This window comes from Triturus cristatus, chromosome 7 (assembly GCF_964204655.1).
Source record: "Triturus cristatus chromosome 7, aTriCri1.1, whole genome shotgun sequence".
Lineage (NCBI taxonomy): Eukaryota > Metazoa > Chordata > Amphibia > Caudata > Salamandridae > Triturus > Triturus cristatus.
In genome coordinates this window covers 246,867,835-246,885,387 of record NC_140590.1, presented here as the reverse complement: position 1 = coordinate 246,885,387, position 17,553 = coordinate 246,867,835, and positions in this window count along the sequence as shown.

Below are 17,553 nucleotides of genomic sequence, written 5' to 3'. Positions count from 1 at the left end.
CAAATAGAATTCTCTAGAAACTTATCCTACTTCAAGAAGGCACCAGGTATTAAAATAGGGCCCTCAGACCCACCTTTAAATTCACTTTCTGGAACTGCGGACGGACTCTCAGAGGACTGCTTGCTGCTGTTGCCTGCTGTGTACTTCAGAGTACTGCTTTACTGCACATGGAAGGACTACTCTGCTGCCTAAAGCCCTCCTTGAACCCCCAGAGGCCTGCTCTGCTATTTGATCCCTGTTCGACTGCTAAACCCAGGATTACCAGAGTGACTCCAACGCCTAGTTGGCTGGCCTCCTGATCAGAGGCTCAGGACAGAAAAGGCTCTAACCATCTTGAACCCACAGCTGGACCCATCCTGAGTAATCCCTAATGCCCAGAGGTACCCCTCCAATCCTGTACCCTTGGCTGTGGTGTTAAAGTTGCACAGATAGCCAAAATCCAAAACTTGGGACTTAAAACATTTTTGGTTTTAAATTGCTCTGAGAACTGAGAGGAGACTGGTACCAATCTGCTTGTTTATCCACCCAAGGTGTATCGCCGGTCAGCCTGTGCTTGCATCATTTCTCGCTCCATTCTTCTCCGCTGCAGCAAATCGTGTTCAGCGGTCCTTTGCCAAAGTGGTATCGGGCCTCGTGGAACTCGCATCAGATACAGCCGCCTGCCCCGTCCCACAGAGATGTTCGACTTCCAAAAAGACACCAAGGCCAAACGCATTTTTTTTTTACGCAACTTCGTCCAGTGGCTCCCCGACAATACCTCATGATCAGAAACCACCTATAGCATTGCCCCGGTAAATGTTACCTTCTCAGGCAACTTTTTGCTAAAATTTCTTCTAAGTTCAAAGGTAAGTGCTGATCAGCCCCAATCCATTTTTAGTATTCGACTCACAGTCCATCGCAGTTGGCCATATTTTTCGACTATGACCCGGTCTCGTGCAACTAAATGCCTGTGCTTAAAGCTTTGATTTTTTTTAGTCTCTAGTATTTACCTTAAACTTTAAAACATTCAAAACTCTGGTTCTGCTCATTGGGTTTTTGTTGTTTTGTTATCAAATGATTGATTAAAAAGTACTCTATTTTTCTAATTTGGTGTGGATTTTTCTGGTGTTGTGTCTTCCCTTTATTACTATTTGTGTGCTGCATAAGTTCTTTACACGTTGCCTCTAAATAAAGCCTGACTGCTTTGTGCCAAGCTACCAGAGGGTTTAGCATGGGTTAATTTAGTGACAGTAGTGGTTCACCCTCATAGGGATTGTCATTGCTGCTTGAGCAGGGTTACCACCCCACTCAACCAACAACCCATTTTCTCATACCACCTATGAGCGGACTTCCCATGATATAAACAAAAAGATGCAGTGAGTGAAAACTCTTATTTTGTGCCTCAACATTATGTAAGGTGTATTTTTGTATGCACCTTATGCAAACTGATGGCTTAACCCGAGTACTTGTAATTGAAGTGATGAGAAAAGGGTTGGAAAATCAGAGACCACGTGGTGATTGAGGAGTATTATGACAGTGGAAGGATCTCTTCTTCTAAAATCACTTTCAACAGTTGAAGATGCTCATTGCTGCTTTGGAGAGCTGTGTTGTGTTGTGTTGAAGTAACAGCATTCATGCCTGCTCCATTGGTATTTCAGTGCTGGATGGAAAAAGAATGTCAGTTGTGTGAAAGTAATCCACACCACTGCACATCAGATTTGTAGTACCCTAAATATTCGAGTAGTGGGCAAAAGTGCTGCCCAGCACTAATCTACAGTATCAGCACTAGGCATAGCACCTTAGTCTTGGCATGCGCTACACCAAATACTTTAGAACTGAGACACTAAAAGAGGCAGGCGGTGTAGGTTAATAGTTCAGTTGGTTACTGTCAAATCAAGATGCCAGTTTTTTGATTTTGCTTATAACTGGCTGCATTGTGTGATCCTGAGGAAATCACTTTACTTTTCCAGTGCATAAATTCTTCTGCCAAAGCATTCACTAGTTCTTAGGAAACTAGCAAATTCCCTGCATATGAACAAATTCACCTCTATAAAATGTGGAAAACAAGGTGAATTAATGGCGATATTCAAAAATTGCTGCTTAGTCCTCTAAATACGAAAGGTCTCATTTACTATAGAATGACGTGGTGCGGTGCCGCAAGCCATTTTGCTGTGCCCAGCGGTGTCATTTTAAAAGCACAGGGATGCGTCGTATTAACAACAATTCAACACATCCGTGTGCTTTCCCCTGAACTGGCACACAATTGTAAATCTGGGTATGTGTCAGGTTCCATGGATGTTGCGTGGGAACTACCACAGCAACACCCTTGGAACGCCCCTTTCAAGCAGAGTAATACGTGAAAGGGGCCCATCTTTACAAGGCCATTAATAGTCACATAAGATGACTTTACGTGACCTTGTAAATATGGGCAGGCACACTGCGCCGCTGATGCAGCTAAAAAAGTGATGCTCCGGCGGCACAATGGGCTTGTCAATGAGGCCGTAAGATTCTAAAAAAGCTGGCTGAGCTGTTTTTCGTGGGTGACTGAACTGAATTATAATGTTTGCTCTTTCTGTAAAAAGTTCCAAACAAAATGGGAGAAAGCATTTTGGGCAGGAAGAAGACAAATCCTTGGTCTTGAAAGCAAGCAAAACAAACATGTTTTAAACTAAGAAAAACTTTCAGAAAAAAATAAGAATAAGTGCTTGAAAAATAAACAGTGGCGACTCCTCCACTATGGCGGATGAGCGTCACCCCACTGCTTTGAGCAGTGTAAAGGAATAGAAATATAAAATGATAAAAACTATTAGTTATTATCATTTTATGTTTCCCTCCTTGGTGGGCGGGCGGGGCTGCTCTGCTCACGGAGCAGGGCAGGAGAGGAGTGGTTTGCCCACTTCAAGTGCGCAGTGACTGTTTGGTTGACTCTCTCGGACCGTCCAAACCAGTCATTCACACTGTCCCCATTCTCCATGCAGGTTGCCTTACAGCCCTCGTGGAGAACAAGTCCAGGCCCCCATTCCCTGGTTAAGCATCGAACCAGGAAGCTCAAAACCAATCACAACGCTGTCAGGGGAGTCTGGGTGCTTACCAATCACAAGGCTGCATTGCAGCATTGTGATTGGCCAGGGGAGCCTTGCTTCCCGTCCCTCGCGGAGAGCAGGAGCAATGAGCTGAGATGCGGTGGCGGGACCGGTGAAAAGGTAAGTGTGTATTTTTTTTTTATTGCACTTCCTCGTGCCCGCGCCCTCTCTTGCCTCCCCCGCGCCAGCCCTGCCACCTGCGAGTCTTGCCGGTCGCCACTTAAAATGAATAGAGGTGGGGAAGCGAAGAAATTTCCAGGGCTATCTGAACCAGCGCCTGGCCAGGACTCTTGCTCGGCTCGTAGAGCCCACCATGCACGAGGTGAGCTCTGAAAATACCTGGGGTGTAAATCACTGCACAAGTATCAGTTGAAAAACATGTTGAAGACTCTTCAAAATTCACACAACTAAATTTCTTTAACATGCAGAAGAGTTCCAACATGGTGCATCAGATTCTATCACTGCGTTATCTATTAAAAGTGATTATTTTTAAACATGAACGTAGAAACATTCTTGTCACCCAAACATTCTTGTCACCCAAACATTCTTGTCACCCATCCCGACAACAATGCCATTAGCACATAAAGACGAAAGTCAGTTGCCATATGCACTTTAGAAGGGGCCTAGAGTCTTATTACTGTAATGTATTAATTCGAAGACAAGAGCACTTTGTTCACCCAACATCTTGAACTCATGTATTTGAAACAGTTCTCATGTGTGATATTGAAAAAAAGAAGAGCTGTGAAATAAAATATTTGTCAAGGATCAAATAATTTGATGAAGTGAGGAAGCCGGGATTGATTCCAAGTTTTCTCATTCCACTTTGTGCAGTTCAGCCTCTAAATGGGTACTTTTCTCTTGTCTGTTTTAAATCAAAAGTTAGTGGGGCATATTTACAAGGAAATTGAGGAGCACAGAACTGTGGCAAAATTTGCAGCGCCGCACTCTGCCATTTCCAAAACGCAGGGATGCACCATATTTCCAACAATACGGCGGACACCTGTGTTTTCCCTATTGCTTGGGCTAAAAATAGTTCCCTAGCGCCAAAAGAGACACCCTTGCGCCATAGTGCAAGGGTGCCTGCATTGCAGGGAATGATTGTTTATCTGCAGGAAGGGACATAAACAATCATAAATGGTGTTTTGCTCTTTCTATGTGTTCTGCATTCTGCAGCACATAGGGAAAAAATGCAAAAATGAGGATAAATGAAAGTGTTTCTCCTCATTGCACCAATCTAATGCCTGCTTTTGCATGGCGTTAGTTTTTGGCACTGCCTCAGATTTACACATCCTTGTAAATCTGGGACAGCATAAAAAATCAAAGTGTGTTGCAGTGGAACGGCCACAGCAACACCCATTTTGAGCCCCATACATGCAGAAAACTGTGTGAAAGGGTGCCATATTTACAAATAGGTGTTAAGCCGCAAAAAGTGGCTAAACACCACTTTGTAAATATGCAGCAGGAGATTGCGCCACATGAACATTGATAAAAGTGACGTTCCTGTGGTGCAACCCCCTTGTAAACATGCCCAAGTGTTTCTTGGGGCATGAGGTTTAAAAATGCTCAGCTTGTTTTGGACTTGAGGACCGAAGAGAACCTCGAGCTGAGACAGCGTTAGGCATCTGACTCGAGCCTGGCAGAGCCATCTTAACGCATGGGTATGCTGGCTAGTTGCCAGGGGGCCCCACGAGAATAGGGGCCCCATTCTAATATATGCATAACCAGAATTTAACCAGGGGTGTCTCCTTCGCAGTGTGGTTATGTAGGTAAGGCCCAGCGCACTGCATTGCCCGAGGGCCTATAATGTTGTTAAGACGGCCCCGGAGCCTGGCTCAAGGTTTCAGTGCCGGCCCTCCTCTAAAACGAAATATGATAATTCGAAGAGCCAGCCCCTCAGAGAGCTCACCCATTGAGCAGAATATTGCAGCAGATGCTTGGAAACTTCATTTCCAATTGTTGTATTCCAGTCAGGACATTGTAGAGCCCACAGGGGGAATCTCGCCAACTGTTGTGGGGAACCCCCCTGAAGACGATGGAGGATTCACCTTGACTGAAGTACTTAGTGCAATTGGGAAGCTTCCTCTTGGAAAGGCCCCTGGACTAGACAAGATTCCCGGGGACCTATTTCGGGAGCAGCCCAATATCTGGGGCCCATATTTATGTGTAATATTTAATGCCATTTTAAATGGCATGGAAATCCCGGATACCTGGTTAGGGGCAGAAATGTTCCCAGTATATAAGAAGTGATCTCCCCTCCTGCCCACCAACTATAGTCCAATTAGCCTGATTGACCTAACCCTAAAGCTGTTTGCCAGGATTGTCCTCCAGTCCTGGGTGAACGAGCATGAGATCCTGATCATAAATCAGCCTTTGATTTGGTGCCCCGTGGGCAGTTCTAGAGCAACTGGGCATTCCACCCTACTTGCTCTCTTTGATCAAGAGATTGCACACTGGAAATTTTGCCCAGGTGAGATTCGGGAAACATGGAGAACTGACTCCACATTTCCCAGTGAACAGGGGTGTAAGGCAGGGGTGTGTTTTGGCCCCCACTCTGTTCTGTCTTTTCATTAATGCCCTGGTGGACCAACATAACGAGGTAGCCAACACCGATGCCCCAAAGCTCGCCCGTGGCAAGGTGCCAGCAATGATGTTTGCGGACGACACCTTGTTACTATCTAAATCGCCCATGGGCGTCCAAAGGACCCTTGACAGCTTCTCTCTATTCTGCAAGAATAGGGGCCTAGAGATCAACACACTAAAAACCAAGTATATGGTATTTAATCCTAGTAAAACATCTTGCCCAAATCCTACTCTAAATGGTATCCAGCTAGAGAGGGTAGCTGTCTTCGATTATCTGGGTGTTACATTGATGGAAACCTTTGGGTGGGGCCCACAGCAAGAAAAGGCAGGCCTAAGGTGAGCACAGATTAGCACAACTTTACAGAAACTCCACATCTAGACAACCTGGCCCATTGATTGAGATATACAAAGTCCAAATCAGGAGTGCAGTAACACACGGGGCAGACCTTTGGGGACACCTCCCTGTAGGTAGATTGGTCAAAACCGAGAATCAGTTTATGATGCAGCTCTTGGGCCTACTACAAAGCACCCCCCTCATCCCCCTACGTATGGACCTTGGGACAAGACCCATAGATGAGGAGATCGGACTGCATCCCCTGACTTTTTGGCATAGGCTATGTGCGACCCCTGAACTTAAAGCGATCATGGGGCTCCCAGGGGTGGGTAAACTACCCTGGTTCACACACATAAAAGATCTGTGCCATAGACTAGGCCGGCCGAACCTATGGACCCACCCTGAGGAAGTGTCCCCGACAATATCACGGCTCGAACTAGTTAAAACTTATAGACAGTTCAGATTGGCCGAAATCCAAGGGAGTACAAAACTAGGTCACTTAACCTCTGACTTCCTCAATTTTAAAGACCAGTATTCATTTGAACTCTTCCTTGATGATGTACATCCGTTTATGGCAAGGAAAATCTATGTTCAATTTAGACTGGGTTGCTTGCCGGTCCATTTACAAAGAACTGGCCAAAAGCTTCCCCTGTAAGCTGTCCTGCCTGCAATAGCAAAGAAGAGACTCCTATCCACGTTTTCTTCTTTTGTCCAGAATATGACGTACCCAGGAGGTACTGGCTTTTACCAATCTGCTGGAATCTGGGGCTCAGACAGTCATGGGAGGCCTTTAGAGTCTTGAGAACCGTCATTCATCCCCTGATTGTTTTTGCTGTGTCTCGATTCCTTAACTCTATGTGGCACAGGCCCGCAAGTTTCTAATCTCCCCCTGCACATGTTAATCGTTCCTTTGCCATTTCCTATTGTCTTGATCTTACTAACAAATGAAATCAATGTTTAATCCGCTTTTAAAATGTTATGAATTGTGTCCAACACACTGTAAATGGCTATATCCTGTAATGTCCATTGATGTTTTTATTGCCCAAATCAAGTGTTGTTTGTATTTTATGTTCTTGCTTTTATGGTCTATAAGATCGAAATAAAGCTTGGAAATGGAAATGGGGGAAAAAAAATGGAAAATATGGTAATTCTGATGCATTTCGTCATTATGCCCACATCAAAATGTGTCCAGAAATTCTAAATTATGTTCCCCCTTCCGTGTGGAATGTGATTGCAATACGTTAGTCTGACGGAGAAGGTGCAAGTTTCTTATATGCCAACATACCAGATTCACGTGGAAGACTCCCAAATGTTAAAGCCCAAAATAACTTTACTTTAGCTGACTTGTGCCTGAAGCTGCATCTGTTTCAATGTCAGTTAATAGAGAAAATAAATTCCTACACATTGTTTTCACTAAATCCCTCACTCCATTTTCGAAGTGCTGGCATGTAACCAACTGAGACTGAAGCCTGCAATTTCCAACAGCTTGATGGCTGCCCTGGACCTAGTAAAAAGACTAATCCTTTTACAATTCTTGCAAGCTGCTTCAAAAATATAAATATCCTTTATTTAAAAACAAGTGCAGTAGTAGTGAGAGGTTTCTCCTACGCCCTTTAAATTGCATTAATTTGAGACTAATTGGCCGAAGTTTTGCTTCAGTCAGAAACCAAGGCCGTCTCCATAGGCTAAGGCAACCAACTTCACTGTTTATTATTATTCAATTTACAGTTTATCGTAAAATATATCCTGTGTCCTGAAATGAAGAAAACATAACACCTGATAGCGCTTGCAGCTTTAACTTATCGCTAAACAGCAATATCACAGTTGACAGAGCATTAAACAAAATAAACTATTGCTGACTGGAACGAAATGTAAAACTTTTAAAGTTGAGGTTTGTCCACTAAACCTTACAAGAGCTACACTGACTCCTTTTACATATGAATACAGTGTCAATATACACAAAGAACAAACATGCACACTGTGCCTCTTGCACAAAGTATGGTGCACAGTGTAGTGTCGAGAGACTATGGGCCTCATTACGATGGCAGTCCTGGGCCGGACTGGCAACCGGGCGTTTTGGTCGACTGCCAAGCTGGAGCCCGATTTTACTGCCGTGGGGCGGATTTATGTTGATGGGGACCTACTGTTGGTTTTCCATTCTTTACTTAGAAAGGCCTGGCCCTGTGTCAGTCAGAAAATGCTCGGATTGGCATTCGGATTTTCCTAACCCGTGTCGTAACCCATGTTTCCCTCGGAAATATTCCCGACCGACTAATTACGATAGAAGGTAACCGTTTGGTCTTTCAGACTCAGTTCCGACCGGCATTCCGAGACTCTGAGTCAGTCAGACCTGAATCGCACAGGTCTATTGACTGCATTTCTGTATTACAATGTCAGCATCGAACAGACTTTCTGAATTGGTCTGTCAGACATGAAACAGCTGTCGGAAAATGACTTTGGGGGCCCGTAGCAGGCCCCCTTCTCCCAGAGGCCTCCTGTTTGAGGATGTGGGTATACCCATGAGACCCCTCTTTACAACCATGCAGTGTGGCAGGCACCATGGGGTGCAAGGTTTTCCGGAAATACCCCTTTTCTCAATGGGAGCCTGTGTTTTCGGTTGGAACACAGGCTCCCATTGAAGTAAATGGGAGTCTGACCAAACGGTGCTCCGAAACATCGGAATTAATCAGTTGGACTAGCCAAACCCAAGTCGGTCGGAACTGATCCTGACAAGGAGTCGGTCGGAATACTTTCTGATTGACGTTGTATTGAGGCCCTATGTGCGCTAGGATGCTCGCGGTTCTGGGCAGACTCAATAGAGGAATTACCTAACTTGCTGGGAGGTGTTAAGATGTGGTTATTAATGGTTATGACTTAATGAGAGGGCAGTGTATGATCATATGCCGAGGAATAAAGATGTCTGTTACAGAGCACGTGGGTGGCATATTCATCTGCATGCTCCAGGCCAGGGAGGACACAAAACAGATGTACAAGTCTCAAGGCAAAATATGATCATTGCTCCCCAACATAAAGGATGAGGGAATTCTCGCCATCGCCAATCATTAGAGGATTGCTGTATATACAGGAAAAGGATGAATGGGCCTCTCTAATAAAGATACGAATGGGGTAAAACTGACAAATGAGAGAGACTTAGGGGCCTATTACCATGGCGAGCGGATCGCCACCGCCAGGGCGATCCACCCGCCAAATATCCCTGGTTCTACCCCCGCCATATTAGTATGACGGGGGGCACCATGGCAGACGGAAAGTCCGTCTGCCGCTTTTCCGCCAGTCGAATTGTCGACCAGGTGGAAAAGGGACACAAGATGTGAGCGGAAATTGACGTTTCCATGGCGGCGATGCCGCCATGGAAAGGCATGCGGTCCTCGATGTTGGGGGTCCATTGCGGGCCCCCAGATTGTTGGGGCGGGGGGTGCACATGGTGGGTACCTATGGCAACCCCCCCCTTATTGCAATGCAGTACGTGGAAGGCACCACGTGGTGCCTGCCATGTAGTGCATGGCAATGCTGTGCACAATCCTTTTATATTGCGGACAGGGCTGCAGCCAGCAGATCCACCTGCAATGTAAAAGGCCCAGGATGCACTTGAAAGTGTGGCGGGCGCATCATAATTTGCATTACGGGACCGCCGCAACATCGGCGGTAGGTCCCGTGCTCCGTTGCGGGTGCCTCCATCGTAATGGACCCCTAAATACTGGAGGGTCCGCTACACAGTCGTTAAGTTAATTGGTGGCCTTATTTAAATTTTGTTAACCATCAATGTCAAGGACAGCTTTTAGCATGGGCGAGCTGGACCCATGCCAAAATCTGAGGGACGCAAATAAACTGTTGCAGAATTTAAGAAAAGACAACACGAATTCTGCTGGCAAAATAGTACAGACTTTAATGTAAAAAAAACACGCTTGCATGTGGAAGGTCAGTCAGCTCCTTGGAACTGGAATCTGAGTTTCATCTTCCAATGCAACAGACAGTCTCTTTTATACATGTCTTATTGTAAAGACATCATGCATGGTAAATGAACATCTGCTTAAGCACACATTATTATGAAAAGGTTATATTTTCTTCAAAAACAGCGAGTCACATGTCTTCGAAATACGATTCAGGTGCACATGTTCTCATTAGTTATGCTTCCACACCACTGCTATGTCCTTGATTTGTCTCATACTTGAAGCCTAACAATACTATACTCCCTACACATCTGCTGACTGGCAAAGCCTAACCTCCCACCTATTCTGCGCCTCTGTGCTGCTTTATTTAACATAGTTTCACAGATACGTATTCTTGCAAGCGGGACTGTGACCTTCCGTTGCCTAATTATATCTCTCTATTCTACTGAAGCTCATATCTATTTCTCTCCCCCCCCCCCCGGTGTCCGTTCTCCATCTGAGCTCAGTTCAAGAACTTTATTTGGCAAGTAAAAACTGCCATAAAGGTACATACAATTGTAAAAGCAATTCAAGCAATATAATTCATAGAAAGAATAAAATACTTCAAAGTATCATCACATAAATATAAAATCATAAGCCCTGGACAGGATCTAACACAATACATTTCCTCGGATAAGTCGTTTTTAAGTTAAGAAGGGCAACACTAAAACACACACATTGATCATTTAGTGTAAGCGGAAATGTCAGTGCATCTTTATAGTTTTTTGTATTCTCCATAATAAAAAGGGGTTTCGACTATTGACATCACAACTCCTTATAAAACTTGCAGAAGAAAATAAAGTGCTGTATGCTTTGCCTACTCATTCCATCGCAAAGACAAGGAGTTTTGTGAGAAGGATAAGTAATCATCTTCGGAAATGCAACCAAATGATGCACCATACCACATCTAAGTCTAATTAGGTTCTCTCAATGTTGGTTAATTTTAATACGCATCAATTACTCCTGACACCCACTCCCTTTCCTCCAAGGCCATATACATGGCAACCTTCCTTTTCTTTGTCTCTACACGAAGTCTAACTTCTGACCAATGCAGTAAAAAAGCAGGCTTAATGTGACTCTTAGTTAATGCTAGTACCTGTGATGGCTCCTCCCCCACTGACAAATTAAACGTAGACTTGAACGTAGAAGCTGTATAGGCCACCCATGGAATACGAGAAGCATAATCCAATTTTAAACAATCAAGTATAATCAGTTTAGTAAAGCTGGTTTATTCTTTCATCCAGATGGAGAGCCAAAGCAACAGTGGTTTCATTAAAAAGAGATCCTCCAAATAAAACAACCCCACCTCTTTATGCACAATCAAGGATGGGGCTGAGACAGGCAAACAAAGCAGCTGTTTTAAAAAGGTATTTTCTTCTACTTGAAGTGATTTGCTAGGAGTGTACCCCCAGAGTCCAGCCCCAAATATAGCAGCAGGTAATACTTTAGCCTTGTAGATCTCAATCATTCCTCTAATGGTGCGCTGGCCCAGTTTAGATGAAAAATAAAAAATGTCCCCCACAATTCCTGCTCATTTTAAGTTTAGCATGTGCAATTTGTTGAGCATATATGCCATTACTTGTAAACTGGAACCCCAGATAGCAAAATGTGTTCCCTCTATTGATTAGGGAGCCTTCAATATCTAAAATCTTAGCTCTCTTTTCTATCTTGCTACCAAAGACAGCATAGGCCTGTATTTCTCCTTTTACACGTAACACCGAACATGTCAGACCTGAGTAGGCCTTCTTCATTTACTACATTTATTATAACAGAACTGTCTGCATTAAGGTGCTGTGACATCAGTAGCCCTCGTGATTCCCATACTTCATACTAAACGGTTTTTAATCCTTTTTAGGCCAAGTATTCAAGACCTCTGGTATATACTTTAGTACATACTTCTTTCGTGGGCTTCCCTGCTTTTCATTTGTGTGTTTCAGTGTCCTTTCAAAATCCTTGCTTGCTAGTGGTCAATCCTGCCTCTTTATCTCTCAGTTCCTGTTGTTCCTCCCAGGGAGCAGGGACCCCAAGTACTGTATCATTATGCTTTGGTTCGTTATCTGTGGTTTGGGGGACACTTTTACCCTCTGTTTCCTGTTCGTGTTTCAGTGTGTGTATGTTCAGCTGAGGAGGCAGAGGCAATCTCAAAATTAAGATCTACACTACCGACATCAAAGCTGGCATCTGCACAGAGAGGAAGCTGCTTTGAGCAAACATCAATAATGTCACTTAAATTTGCATTGCTCGGGCTGAAGAGTCAGGTGGGCTTCCAGGTGAGGAGCAGTGGCATCGTGGGTCAACGAAGGAACCGTCAAAGAACAGTGAGTGTGCAGTGGAGTCTTTTGGATTCAGCTGCCAAGGAGCTAAAGTAACTCTTTGGACACAAACACTACCACTCTGTCGACAACCTGATTCTAGATGAATAGCCGGCTGGCGCTACCTGCATCACATGCTTGCCATACCGACTACACTCTTCTCTCACATTCGAACGCCACAGCAACAACCAGTGTTGAACGATCATTACTGTTGCTGAGGACACAGGGTGAGGGTGAGATGTTCATAGTGGAGAGAGGACTATGGAAGACGGCCTTTGCATGGCAGCCATATTTGAGCGGTTCCACGTTCAAATAACAAGTGCAGAGCTTCCACTTTTCCCACATTTTTAACTCAATGGTTAGCTCGTCTATCAGAGTCTGGTTACCTTTAAAACATTCCAGACATGTGCTTAAGAATATATTTTCAAGATGTTATCTAAGTGTAAATGAAATAATTGAGTATTGGCACATTCTAATTCCTCCGAATTCAGAGCCAGTGTTTACTTCCTACTTTGTTGAATCCATTTCATGAAGTACCCTAAAAGTATTCACCTACCTTGTTATTTACTTTTTCAGTCTGACCATTGAATCTGAGACGCGAGCTGAACGCGATGTGAAGTGGTGTGATGAGCAGCGAGCTGAGGCCCGTGGGTCCACCCCCACTAACAACTCACAACTAAGGGCCCATTGGTAACTCCCGCAATCCCGCAAGAGAACATCAGGCCGACCGGGAGAGGAACAGGCAGAGCAGGAGGCAAAACAGTGGGAAGGCCAGGTCTGTGTGACCCCCTCATGAGAAAGAAGAGGCCAGGCAGTAGGCCGGTGCGGGTGTCCCGGCAGGGAATCCACCTCTCACCCAACCCCTAGTATTTTGCTGCACCAGCCACCCAACACATGGCCCTACGCTCTCCCAGGCACTGACAACCCTACCTCAAGAGCCCTGGGAGGAAAGCCACAAGAGAGGGAGGACACCACCTGGGGTATGCTAGACCACCACCCTACTAGCTGGAACCTGGACAGGTGCACCGGAATCTGTGCAAATGTAAACAAAGCCCAAAAAGGGCCTTTAGAAAGTGCATACCAGTAGTGTGGACCCGCTGTGTGGGCGTTTCCCCGGGCTGGGTTTTGGATTATAGAGGACTACGGAGGAGGCCAAACCAGGGCTGGGTGTGGCTTGTGGTTGGAAACAGCACCCCCGCCTTTGCTGACGGCTGCCTTATCTTGCACCTGGAGGCACTGTTCCCCACCACACGAGTAAGAGCCACGCTGACAAGGCTCCTGCCCCCCAAAAAAAGCAACTTGGAATATCTGGGCTCCTGAAGCACCCCTTTTTTACGGATCTAAATCAATAACAAAACAAACCAGCAGGAATCCAATTTAGAGCTGCAGATTAACATTCAAATGCCATTAAACACATCCCGGAAGACCCTGGAAAACAAAAAGTGCTGGAGAGAAACAACTAGTAGCAAAAAAAGAAGTAAGTGCTTTTTACACACTTGGAAACTGATCCATAAATTACCTTTTAAGGTGAAAAATAGGATCCATCAAACCACGAAAGGGGCAGACAGTGACAAAAAGGAGACCAGGGGACTAAACTTTTACCACCAAAATCCACCCTACAAGATGGTCACCCAAAGACACACAAGCCCTGCTTAAGTCAACCCTGGTTGCACTCTCAACCCCCTACGTTACGACAGTGTGTATTTACTTCACACCAGTCCCTACCCCAGTAAGAGCTCCCATGAAGGGAAAGCTGTGTTACAACTCCTCTTATTCAGACCGACCCCAGGAGAACAGGGGGACCAATCAATGCAAGAAGAAGAAGAAGAAGAATAGGAACAAAACTCCAAATACAGGGAGAGCGCTGGCCAGTGGAGCTGCCCTCTGGTCCCAGGCCAGCGGAATTTACTGACCACTGAGACTGGGTTCCCCAGGGAAGAAGCCTGAGTATGCACAACCTGAGGTCATAGAAATATCACCAGCATTGATCTCCCTGAAAGGTAATATTGATAACATGGAAGGAAAAAGTGATGAACCTCTCCAGGGTGAAGGCAGCGGCTTCTATGGTGACTTGTTTCCACTACAAAATCCTCCAGCACTGCAGCCTTGTAACCCCAATCAGAGTTCCCCTCTCTTTGGGCCGGAAGGCAACAGTCTTGAAGGGGATCCGGCCTGCATCGACTTATCTGGTGAGACTAATTATAGACCTCATTCAGGGTGCAGTCAACAAAACTCCCTCTTATCTTCAATAAATACAACATTGACGGCTGCAGTTAATGCCCTCACATGGCAGATGCAAAAATTGGAAATTCAAATGGATAAGATGCAGGTGATATCAATTGCCATAACAGAGATAGCAGCTAAAATGGACAAAGTAGACAGCAAATTGAACACATTAAAGACCCAGCACTCAGTCAAGTGCTCATGCTGCTTAGTTCTTGCCAGAAGTCTTCTCATCATTGGTAACAGAACTGAAACAAAGGCAATTATCAAATATAGACGACCAGGAACAAAACATATAGGACAGGTCCACAAACTCAGCCCCGCAAGACGGGAGCCGTGCTACCACCAGCACATACAACAAAAGCAATAACAAAGCAGGAGCAGACACTCCCCCACCACATCACAGCTGTCAACAGCAGGGAATCATAGTCAAATCCAAGATGATGGGATGGTAACAGGCAAAGCTGCACACAGCATCAACGCCCCAATGGACCCTTATGAAGAAATCCCAGAATCCTGTAAACTTCCATCTAGAAGAGCAAAAAAACACCTGAAGAAGCAAACAAAAAATACCAAAGAGCAGTGCTGTGCAAAGGAATTCCAACGGCGACTAAAGACATCAGACAGCAATTTAGTCCCCAATGTGGCCCCAAACACAGAGGGGCAGATTTACAAGCCCCTTGCAACACTTTTATACCGCAGTTGCGTCACTTTTGTGACGCAGCGGCGGCGTGAACAATGCGCCACATTGTGACACATTTACAACGTGACACATCTAGGGAGATGCATCACGATGTAAAGCCCTGCGCTACATTACACCAGCGTCTGGTATAATGTAGGCAGGGTGGATGTTCTGACGTAAGAGAGCCTCGTAAAAGTGACGCAGTGAAATCACTTCTACGAAGCCACTGCGTCAAAACCTTACGCCTGCTTGAAGCAGGCGTAAGGAGTGATGCAGCATAATAGAAATTGGCATTCCGAAGCATTGCTGGAGTTGTGTCGTGCTTGCGACACGACTCCAGCAATGCGTTGCCTTTACGCCTACAGATGCATCACGCATCTGTCAATCCTTGTGCCACATTGCGTCGCATTGTAAATGCGGCGCATCCATGGTGAGGCAAGGGTTTCTTTGCATGACGCAAATTAACTGAGGCATCTCTGCTAAAATGCAAACATGCGTCAGTTCTTGTAAATCTGCTCCTGAGTGCCTACCAAATACAATTAGGCCACAGAAACTCTATCCAATTTTCCAAATGGCAAGGCCAGTCGCCAATTTAGGCAACAACCAGCTATTAATGGCGCCTGCAGCACAATCACTTATAATATCAAGTATTGGGTCTGGCCTCAAGAAGTGGGGCTGAAACAAGCCTTGCAGGAGCCCAATCACCTCAAACAAACACACAACATGGGGAGCCACGACAAAGCACGGCACTCAAATAAGCAGGAACAAAAAGGGTCACCACCTATCATGGATGGTATAAGAACAACGCCACCCCAAGTAAACAGAAATTGGCCCTACGTAAATAGACCACTGCAAGCTCACACCAGTGCAAACACAACAAACAATCAAGCCTTGGAAACATACGTTCTCATGCCTGAATACATATATAGTAAACAGGGAAAAATTCATTACAGTCCACAGTTAACACACCTCAAGATAGAAGACTTAATACGACTACAATTTAAGGCCCTGAGCAACAACACGACAAGAGAATCAACAATAGTTACATGGAAACCAGAGCTTTAGCACAAATGATTATTGCAGAAAAGGCTCAATTCGCCAACTGGGGGATTCATATACAGAAACCCCAGGAAGAAAAATATCCACACTCGAGGAAACAACACACATGCAGAAAACATCCCCATGAAGGGAACAACGCCAGTGGCTCCCCCCAAAACATTTGCAGATCTGAGAATATGTCTTACATCCCCAAACTCTGTAACAGGGCTCAGAACTATTGAAGGAGCAAAAGATGCACATCCCACAAACGACTGGGACTGGTTGGCGACTAGCCTGGCAGGATGGCAACCAACTGCTCCTAGCATAAAGGGACTAAATGGGCCAGCGGGTGGAACTGATCATGTATTAAAAACAATATCCTGGAACATGCTCAAAACAACGCTAAATAATAGGGCTGATTTCGAATTTCTACAAACAGGGGATCGACTCTGCCTCCAGGAAACGTGGCGACTGACATCATCGCTAATCGCAGGCTTTGAGGAGTTTCAACACCCAGCAAAAAAGTATCATTTGTTTGGCAGGTCATCTGGGGGACTCTCCATTTATGTAAGCCTCGGTTTGACGCTACAGGCAGCAAAATCCTCCAGGAGTGCAGCTATGGTACAGGCCGTGCACCTGGAAGGCCTGAAAATGAATTGATCCCGATAGCGATTTTACTGTTAAATGTGTATCTTCAACTGTAGGGACATTGCCCGAGACAGCAAGATGAGGGAACTGGTTGAAAAACTAGAAGAACTACTCAGCACCTGGCAGCAGAATCTATTTTACCTATGGATTGAGCTGGTGACATGCTAAATTTATTTCTAAAAGCCCACCTATTGAGGTCTGTACCAGATGATATCGGGCCAGAGTAAAACTCACCTTGCCCAGCCATAAACCAACTATTGACTATGGGGCAGATTTACAATGCCCTTGCGCCACTTTTGCGCCGCCGTTGCGTCACTTTTGTGACGCAGAGGCGGCGTAAACCATGCGCCACGTTGCGCCCCATCTACAACGTGACGCATCTAGGGAGATGCATCAAATTGTAAAGCCCTGTGCCACAGGAAACCTGCGTCAGGTTTCATGTGGGCGTTCCGGCGCAGGGGGGGGGGGGGGGGGGGCGTTCCGGCGCAGGAACACCTAGGAAAAGTAACGCAGTGAAATCTACAAGATTTCATGCAGTCACTTTTCCGACGCTGGTGCGTCAAATCCTAACGCCTGCTTGAAGCGTGACGCACCATGTTAGGGATAGGGCAGGTTGGAACAGTGCTGGAGTTGCATCGCGCTTGCGACACAACTTCAGCACTGCGCCAACCTTACGCCGGCAGATTTGTCACGCATCTGCTGATCCTTGCGCCACGATGCATCGCAT